Raw genomic sequence first — 11,061 nt, 5'->3', positions numbered from 1 at the left:
CCGGCTCCCCGTAACGGCCGACAGGGAGGAGAACGGCGGCGCAACGCCGTTCGGCACCGCCCAAATCCTCTGGTGGCTCCGCGTGGCCTTCTCCGTGCCAGCACATGCATGCGGCACCGTCGCCGTGGCGCAGCACGCACGGAGCGCGCTCTCTGCCGCCGACGGGCCCGCGCCACCCCGTTCCGTCGAGCTCGACCCAAACACCCAAACCCCGGCCAGTTTAGCACTAAAACGGACCTATTGAACCTCCGTGATGATGCTCGACTCACTAACCACCCCGACCGAGCACTGCGCCACCGTAATCGCTCGCGGGAAATCTCCGTTCACGACAACCGCCTCGGGCCGCCTATAAAAAGGGCCCCGAGCTCACCCTCGTGCACGCAGCATCACCACTCCTCACCAAAGCCCCGCCATGCCACTAGGGGGACCTCGAGGAGGTCTCCTTCCCTAGCTCCGGCCGCCCCGATCCGCCTCGGCCTCCAGCTCGATTCACTTCGGTGAGGCCACCTCCGGCGCCCAAACCTCGTCCGTAGCCCTCTCTTGCACCCAGTAGTCTAACCCCCACCTCAATTTAATCTTTGCAGCCCTCTCCGACGAGCTCCATCCACGCCCGAACCACCGTCCGCCGGAGTTGAGACCGCCGTCGACGTGGTGCTCACCGGCGACCAACACCACCACCCACCGTTGCGGAAGGACACGGTGAGCACATTGGTAACCTCTGATCCCCATGCCTCGCCGTGGATCGCCGCCGGCGACCACAGCAGCTCTCGGGCGCCGACGAGCCTCGTCCCTCCCATTTGAAAATTTAAACATGACAAGTGGGACCCGCTGTCAGCCTCTCTGTCCTTTCTAAACGAAGCGTTATCTGAAAACGCCTACTGCCAAATGCGTTTTCTCTTCGGGCTGGCGTAGTCGCTACCGAAGCGTTTTCTGTTTTTATAAACTAGCCCCTGGAAATCTTCTGTTTCATTACAGATAAGTCCCTGGACAAAAACCCTTATAACTTTTAATCAGAAAAGTATTTTTGATTGATTCTTTTTCTGTTCTCTTTAAAATTTTGTCTAGTTTTTTATCAGATTTATTTGAAAAATATTTGGTTTACCTTCTGTGCTCTCCTTGGTATTTACGTTAGCGCATATATTTTCTTTAAACCGTAGATACCGAAGGAGGTGACGGAGCCGCGAACTTCACCGAGCTAGGCTCCGACTACTCTGAACCAGGCAAGCATGTTTGAACTTTTGATATGATGAGTGTCTCGGCATGTTTTGCATTTAGTTAGTTTCATGGCATGTTGGTAAGCATACCGATGAACGTTATTTTATGTGATAATAAGGTGAGTGAGTTCAATGATCCATACGTGGATGAATGTGAATATGAATGGCCATGTGTTGGCATGAGGATGGGTACGATGGCAGTGTTGTAGCATGCCAGTCTTACGCCAGACTATGTGACTTCAGTGTCAAACCATATCGGTCCAGTACCTATCATTTCCTTCCTTGTACTACCACATGTTTTCCGCAAGGAATATGGTTTAGTAAGTTGCAAACCACTTTCATGGTACACACCAAAGAGGAGAGGCCGTGATGATGGTTCCATGGCCCTGGATTAAAGCCAGTCATCCGGTCAGGGGGCATGGGTGTTTCCGGTTGGGACCGAGAGGGGGGCACCCCTTAGAGCGCGCGTATATAAATTTGATCCCATGCTATTCGAGATTGTGATCTCCCCGTCTCAAAAGTTTTTCTTGGACGATGACTAGGGTGATTCCTAGCATCGAGAGGTAGGATGGGTGTGTACCGGTTAGCTGTGTTTTCTTCCGAAATACCATAAACGGAACTAGTCCTTCGTGACTACGGAAATCCGTTGACTGTGGGAAAAATTTTGTACAAACTCTGCAGAGTCATATATTCCTCCAAATCATCTCTTCCATGTCAAGTTTCGTTCCATCTTATCCTAATCAATTGTCAGCTTTGATGACAGAGACTCCGGTGAATCGCATGAGTGCTAAGTCCGATTGAATGATTATCCCTGTGGATGGACTAACCCGTTTATTCTCATGGATTGAATGTTTATTATGAGTATTGTTTACTGGTGAATTTAAAGCCCTTTCTGCGATGTCGCTCAGACGTCTGACTGTGGCATTTCATTTAAAGCCCTTTCTGCGATGTCGCTCAGACGTCCGACTGTGGCATTTCATTTAAAGCCCTTTCTGCGATGTCACTCAGACGTCCGACTGTGGCATTTCTTTTAAAGCCCTTTCTGCGATGTCGCTCAGACGTCCGACTGTGGCATTTCATTTAAGGCCCTTTCTGCGATGTCGCTCAGACGTCCGACTGTGGCATTTCTTTTAAAGCCCTTTCTACGATGTCGCTCAGACATCCGACTGTGGCATTTCTTTTAAAGCCCTTTCTGCGATGTCGCTCAGACGTCCGACTGTGGCATTTCTTTTAAAGCCCTTTCTGCGATGTCGCTCAGACATCCGACCGTGGCATTTCTTTTAAAGCCCTTTATGTGGTGTCGCTAAGATGCCCGACTGTGGCATCATTTCCTTATTTTTATTTGTTCACCTTTCGAGGCGTCGCTTCAGACACCCGATCGGTCCTTATTTATGTTCTGTGGAATTTCAGGCGGACTACCGCCGTTTCCCTTTTTACTTACCCGTTATGCCAATTTTATTTATTGTGCATTAAGGAATTAATCATGTTGCATCCATGCACGCATTTGTTATATCTTACGTCTGAACTGTCTTGCGAGTACTTTCAAAGTACTCACTGGCTTGTTGATTTGGCCAGATGCTGACGAAGGCGATCTCATGGATGAAGAGTTCGATAGCGAGTCCGACACTTAGAGGAGTCCCAGTCAGTCTCGTGCGACCCTGGATTTGGCCACTGTTTTATATCCGCTTCCGCTACCAAATAAATTTATCGAGCCTCACCTCGACGTTCGATGAAATGATATTCTTAGAGTCTTGTATTTCCCTTCCCGCTGTGCTTTTCCACCACCAACCTATCCATGAGTCAGTCGTATGTCTCCACACCACTGTGTCCTGTCCGCCATTATGTATGATTATTGGCGTGCTTGTAATAATTTGGTTGAGCGACCGCAGTTCAACCCTGTAATATATTTTATGCTACTGGCTTATTGTATCAAGAAATTGTCTACCAGTGAGGAGGATTTCTCTCATACTGGACTCAAAAGACTGGTTTATCAATAAATATTTTTATTGGAAAACCGGCCGTGACATTCAGTCTCGTTACCGGCAAGTCACTTTACTCGTACCGTAATGCATGATCCCGTGACCAGACACTTGGTCACTCTGAGCTCATTATGATGATGCACTACCGAGTGGGCCCAGTGATACCTCTCCGTCATACGGAGTGACAAATCCCAGTCTCGATCCGTGTCAACCCAACAGACACTTTCGGAGATACCTGTAGTGCACCTTTATAGTCACCCAGTTACGTTGTGACATTTGGTACACCCAAAGCACTCCTACGGTATCCGGGAGTTACACGATCTCATGGTCTAAGGAAGAAATACTTGACATTGGAAAAGCTCTAGCAAAACGAACTACACGGTCTTGTGCTATGCTTAGGATTGGGTCTTGTCCATCACATCATTCTCCTAATGATGTGATCCCGTTATCAACGACATCTAATGTCCATAGTCAGGAAACCATGACTATTTGTTGACCAACGAGCTAGTCAACTAGAGGCTTACTAGGGACGTATTTGGTCTAAGTATTCACACGTGTATTATGATTTCCGGATAATACAATTATAGCATGAATAAAAGACAATTATCATGAACAAGGAAATATAATAATAATCCTTTTATTATTGCCTCTAGGACATATTTCCAACAGTCTCCCACTTGCACTAGAGTCAATAATCTAGTTACATTGTGATGAATCGAACACCCATAGAGTTCTGGTGTTGGTCATGTTTTGCTCGCGAAAGAGGTTTAGTCAACGGATCTGCGACATTCAGATCCGTATGTACTTTGCAAATATCTATGTCTCCAACTTGAACATTTTCACGGATGGAATTGAAATGACGCTTGATGTGCCTGGTCTTCTTGTGAAACCTGGGCTCCTTGGCAAGGGCAATAGCTCCAGTGTTGTCACAGAAGAGTTTGATCGGCCCCGACGCATTGGGTATGACTCTTAGGTCGGTGATGAACTCCTTCATCCATATTGCTTCATGCGCTGCCTCCGAGGCTGCCATGTACTCCGCTTCACATGTAGATCCCGCCACGACGCTCTGCTTGCAACTGCACCAGCTCACTGCTCCATGATTCAACATATACATGTATCCGGTTTGTGACTTAGAGTCATCCAGATCTGTGTCGAAGCTAGCATCGATGTAACCCTTTACGACGAGCTCTTCGTCACCTCCATAAACGAGAAACATGTCCTTTGTCCTTTTCAGGTACTTCAGGATATTCTTGACCGCTGTCCAGTGTTCCTTGCCGGGATTACTTTGGTACCTTCCTACCAAACTTACGGCAAGGTTTACATCAGGTCTGGTACACATCATGGCATACATAATAGATCCTATGGCTGAGGCATAGGGGATGACACTCATCCCTTCTTTATCTTTTGCCGTGGTCGGGCATTGAGCCGAGCTCAATCTCACACCTTGCAATACAGGCAAGAACCCTTTCTTGGACTGATCCATTTTGAACTTCTTCAAAATCTTATCAAGGTATGTGCTTTGTGAAAGACCTATGAGGCGTCTCGATCTATCCCTATAGATCTTGATGCCTAATATGTAAGCAGCTTCTCCAAGGTCCTTCATTGAAAAACACTTATTCAAGTAGGCCTTAATGCTGTCCAAGAATTCTATATCATTTCCCATCAAAAGTATGTCATCTACATATAATATGAGAAATGCTACAGAGCTCCCACTCACTTTCTTGTAAACGTAGGCTTCTCCATAAGTCTGCATAAACCCAAACGCTTTGATCATCTCATCAAAGCGAATGTTCCAACTCCGAGATGCTTGCACCAGCCCATAAATGGATCGCTGGAGCTTGCATACTTTGTTAGCATTCTTAGGATCGACAAAACCTTCTGGCTGCATCATATACAGCTCTTCCTTAAGATAACCGTTAAGGAATGCTGTTTTGACGTCCATCTGCCATATCTCATAATCATAGTATGCGGCAATTGCTAACATGATTCGGACGGACTTAAGCTTCACTACGGGAGATAAAGTCTCATCATAGTCAATCCCTTGAACTTGCTGATAACCCTTAGCGACAAGTCGAGCTTTATAGATGGTGACATTACCATCTGCGTCCGTCTTCTTCTTAAAGATCCATTTGTTTTCTATCGCTCGCCGATCATCGGGCAAGTCAGTCAAAGTCCATACTTTGTTTTCATACATGGATTCTATCTCGGATTGCATGGCTTCTAGCCATTTGTTGGAATCTGGGCCCGCCATCGCTTCTTCATAGTTTGAAGGTTCACCGTTGTCTAACAACATGATTTCCAGGACAGGGTTGCCATACCACTCTGGTGTGGAACGTGTCCTTGTGGACCTACGAAGTTCAGTAGCAACTTGATCCGAAGTACCTTGATCATCATCATTAATTTCCTCTCCAGTTGGTGTAGGCACCACAGGAACATTTTCCTGAGCTGCACTACTTTCCGGTTCAAGAGGTAGTACTTCATCGAGTTCTACTTTCCTCCCACTTACTCCTTTCGAGAGAAACTCTTTTTCCAGAAAGGATCCGTTCTTGGCAACAAAGATCTTGCCCACGGATCTTAAGTAGAAGGTATACCCAATGGTTTCCTTGGGGTATCCTATGAAGACGCATTTTTCCGACTTGGGTTCGAGCTTTTCAGGTTGAAGTTTCTTGACATAAGCATCGCATCCCCAAACTTTTAGAAACGACAGCTTAGGTTTCTTCCCAAACGATAATTCATACGGTATCGTCTCAACGGATTTAGACGGTGCCCTATTTAAAGTGAATGTAGCTGTCTCTAGAGCGTATCCCCAAAATGATAGCGGTAAATCGGTAAGAGACATCATAGATCGCACCATATCCAATAGAGTGCGATTACGACGTTCGGACACAGCGTTACGCTAAGGTGTTCCAGGCGGCGTGAGTTGTGAAATGATTCCACATTTTCTTAAGTGTGTACCAAATTCGTGACTTAAATATTCTCCTCCATGATCCAATCGTAAGAATTTTATCTTTCGGTCACGTTGATTCTCTACTTCATTCTGAAATTCCTTGAACTTTTCAAAAGTCTCAGACTTGTGTTTCATCAAGTAGACATACCCATATCTACTTAAGTCATCAGTGAGAGTGAGAACATAACGATATCCTCCGCGAGCCTCAATGCTCATTGGACCACACACATCAGTATGTATGATTTCCAATAAGTTGGTTGCTCGCTCCATTGTTCCGGAGAACGGGGTCTTGGTCATTTTGCCCATGAGGCATGGTTCGCACGTGTCAAATGATTCATAATCGAGAGACTCTAAAAGTCCATCAGCATGGAGCTTCTTCATGCGCTTGACACCAATGTGACCAAGGCGGCAGTGCCACAAGTATGTGGGACTATCGTTATCAACTTTACATCTTTTGGTATTCACACTATGAATATGTGTAATATTACGTTCGAGATTCATTAAGAATAAACCATTGACCATCGGGGCATGACCATAAAACATATCTCTCATATAAATAGAACAACCATTATTCTCGGATTTAAATGAGTAGCCATCTCGCATCAAACGAGATCCAGATACAATGTTCATGCTCAAACTTGGCACTAAATAACAATTATTGAGGTTTAAAACTAATCCCGTAGGTAAATGTAGAGGTAGCGTGCCGACGGCGATCACATCGACCTTGGAACCATTCCCGACGCGCATCGTCACCTCGTCCTTTGCCAGTCTCCGCTTATTCCGCAGCTCCTGCTGTGAGTTACAAATATGAGCAACGGCACCGGTATCAAATACCCAGGAGTTACTACGAGTACTGGTAAGGTACACATCAATTACATGTATATCAAATATACCTTTAGTGTTGCCGGCCTTCTTGTCCGCTAAGTATTTGGGGCAGTTCCGCTTCCAGTGACCCTTCCCTTTGCAATAAAAGCACTCAGTCTCTATTTTAAATGCATGTAGTATGGAAGATACAACCATCTCATAGTTGTTGTGTTAACAGTGAAAGTATGCCGCTCAAAATGTTATTCAATCTCTATTTTAAAATCGAGCTCTGACACCTCTACAAATCCTTGCTTCCCTCTGTGAAGGGCCTATCTATTTACTTTTATGTTGAGTCATCACCTTCTTATTAAAAAGCACCCGCCGGAGAGCACACTGTCATTTGCATTCATTACTATTGATTCATATTGGGTATGACTTGACTGGATCTCTTTTACCATGAATTACAATGTTTAGTCAGTCCTTGATCTTTAAAGGTGCTCTGCATTTATGTTTTGCGGTCTCAGAAAGGGCTAGCGAGATACCATTTTGTTATATCATGTTATCATTGTTTTGAGAAATTGTTGCCATCCAAGTTTTATTATTATGGCACGCTAGCTGATTATGCTATTGATATGAGTAATTGTGAGACCTGAGTGTTATTGTAAGTATGGTTAGTTCATAATATTTGCTGAAACCTGAATGCTGGCTTTGCATGTTTACAACAACAAGAGCAAACAGAGTTTGTAAAAGGTTTTCTTTATCACTTTCAGTTTATCAACTGAATTGCTTGAGGACAAGCAAAGGTTTAAGCTTGGGGGAGTTGATACGTCTCCAATGTATCTACTTTTCCAAACACTTTTGCCCTTGTTTTGGACTCTAACTAGCATGATTTGAATGAAACTAACCTGGACTGACGTTGTTTTCAGCAGAACTGCCATGATGTTGTTTTATGTGTAGAAAACAGAAGTTCTCGGAATGTCCTGAAAATCCTCGGAGGCACTTTTTGGAAAATATAAAAATACTGGAGAAAGAATCAAGACCAGGGGCCCACACCCTGTCCACGAGGGTGGGGGCGCGCCCACCCCCCTGGGCGCACCCCCTGTCTCGTGGGCCCCCTGAGGCTCCGCCGACCTCAACTCCAACTCTATTTATTCCGTCTCGCGGAGAAAAAAATCAGAGAGAAAGTCTCATCGCATTTTACGATACGGAGCCGCCGCCAAGCCCTAATCTCTCTCGGGAGGGCTGATCTGGAGTCCGTTCGGGGCTTCGGAGAGGGGCGTTCATCGCCGTCGTCATCATCAACCATCCTCCATCACCAATTTCATGATGCTCACCGCCGTGTGTGAGTAATTCCATCGTAGGCTCGCTGGACGGTGATGAGTTGGATGAGATTTAGCATGTAATCAAGTTAGTTTTGTTAGGGTTTGATCCCTAGTATCCACTATGTACTGAGATTGATGTTGCTATGACTTTGATATGCTTAATGCTTGTCACTAGGGCCTGAGTGCCATGATTTCAGATCTGAACCTATTATGTTTTCATGAATATATGTGTGTTATTGATCTTATCTTGCAAGTCTATAGTCACCTATTATGTGTTATGATCCGACAACCCCGAAGTGACAATAATCGGGATACTTCTCGGTGATGGCCGTAGTTTGAGGAGTTCATGTATTCACTATGTGCTAATGCTTTGTTCTGGTTCTCTATTAAAAGGAGGCCTTAATATCCCTTAGTTTCCACTAGGACCCCGCTGCCACGGGAGGGTAGGAAAAAAGATGTCATGCAAGTTCTTTTCCATAAGCACATATGACTATATTTGGAATACATGCCTACATTACATTGATGAACTGGAGCTAGTTCTGTGTCACCCTATGTTATAGCTATTACATGAGGAATCGCATCCAACATAATTATCCATCACTGATCCAATGCCTACGAGCTTTTCACATCTTGTGCTTCGCTTATTTACTTTTCCGTAGCTGCTGTTACAATTACTACAAAACCCAAGAATATTACTTTTGCCACTGGTACCTTTATTATCATACTACTTTGCTACTAAATACTTTGCTGCAGATACTAAGTTATCCAGGTGTGGTTGAATTGACAACTCAACTGCTACTACTCAATAATATTCTTTGGCTCCCCTTGTGTCGAATCAATAAATTTGGGATGAATACTCTACCCTCGAAAGCTGTTGCGATCCCCTACACTTGTGGGTTATCAGTGAAGGATAAGACGGCAGCGCTAGAGCGTGCAAAGAAGGCGACGGGGGCGGCGAAGGGCAAGAAGTAGAACAACGGGTCGTCATCGCGCGCGGGGCTGCCGCCGGGCTGGATCTAGGGCGGTGGGATCCGGTCTTTGCTCCGGCAAGAAGATCTGGACGAGCTGGTGGAGTCCGGACTGATCGCCAAGGGGGCGGCAAGGCTGCCTAGAGGGGAGATGGAGCCGCAGCCTCGACCGGGTGAGTGTGTATTGCTTGCCATTCACGTCGACCGGGGTTTTTCGCTCCCCCGCACCCCTTCTTCCCGGGATTCCTGAATTTCTTTGGTGCCCAACTCCACCATTTTTCTCCCAACACCATCGTATCTGGCCGCGTTCGTGTCGATGTGTGAAAACTTTTTGGGGTGTTGACCGCGCTGGGGTCTTTTCAAGCATATCTTCACCATCCGATCCCAGTCGGTCAAGAAGGCAAAAACGAGTGACTCAAAGACCCATGTCATTCAGATGTGTGGGGGTTTGGGTATCTAGAAGAGGCACAGGCGTGCTTTCCTTGCCATGTCTCTCCCCGAATTGGTCAGAGGCTGGCAGTCGACCTGGTTCTACTGCCAGGACGTCGCAACTCCAGGTCAGCCGACTGGCCTTCCCCACTTCACATTCGACCGTGTCCAGACTCCTGCTCAACTGAAAGTGACTACCGCTGAGAACATGGAGACGAATATGTTGGTGGAGAAAGTGGTCCAACTGATTAACGAGGGTGTCACTGGCTTGGACCTGCTGGAAGTGTTCCTCAGTCGACGCATCCAACCTCTTCAGGCTCATGACCACCCCATGTGGTTGTACTCCGGATCTGACGACACCGCCCGGGTCCATCCAGAAGAGGTGCCACCCAAGACCATGGCCATGTGGTTGAGGAGCATCACAGGCAATCAGGACAACCCCAGAGGATCCAGGCGAGTCATCCCCTTCGGCGACGACAATCTGCCCGACAAGGTATGCTCTTTATTCCGACTGCATTGCGTATATGTTCCGACTGTATTTCGACGTCGACTGACTTTTACTTGACGGATTCGTCCTATAGGTTTTCACCGAGATGTTTTCGATGCCCAATGGCAAACAAGCTTTGGAGCACGGCCAGGAGGGAGAGGCCAGCGCAGAGGAGAGTGGCGACTGGGAGTCTTCGGATGGAGAGGAGGAGGAGAAGAGCGAGGAGTCGGACGACGAGGAAGAAGTCAACTCGCTGCCGCGCTCTGAATGCCGATCCAAGCAACAGCATGACCCGGCGGGCGGGCGCGGGAAGAACGTGGCCCCGAGTACCCACACTCAGAAGCGCACTCGGACATCGACTCCAGAGCCGACGGAGAAGGTCACCAAGTAGCCCAAGGTGGTTCTTCCCAAGGCTCGGAAGACTTTGCCGCGGATCAAGATGGACGTCCCTGTTGCTTCGGGGTGAGTGTCTCGCTGGTGTTTACGCAGGTCGACTGAAGTTTTTGTTCTGACCAACCAGATCATGTATCTTTCTAGCCCCACCTCTGCTGCCACTGACATGGACATCGACAAGGCACCAGGAGACGAGGAGGCCACCTCTCGAGCTGGTAAGTCCGTTCGACCAGGCTTCATTGAGCCGAGTGAATCGTCAATCGGCTGAATTTCTGATATTTCTCTCTTTCCGTAGTTCCGCAAGAGGTCGTCGTGCTCCCTGATGATGATGAAGAAGAAGTGCCTCTACAGGAGAGGAGGAAGAGGAGTGGGGGCTCAAGTAGGAGGAGGCTTGAAGTTCAAGTCCCTCAGTCGTCGCCGACGCTTGAGGCGGTGGTTGAACGTTCTGGAGAACCGGTTCGGACCAACGTCACGTTCGCCAACTCGCTGACGACTGATCGTCCGTCGGGATCGACTTC

This window comes from Triticum aestivum, chromosome 7B (assembly GCF_018294505.1).
Source record: "Triticum aestivum cultivar Chinese Spring chromosome 7B, IWGSC CS RefSeq v2.1, whole genome shotgun sequence".
Classification (NCBI taxonomy): Eukaryota; Viridiplantae; Streptophyta; class Magnoliopsida; order Poales; family Poaceae; genus Triticum; species Triticum aestivum.
This window is presented reverse-complemented; position numbering follows the sequence as displayed.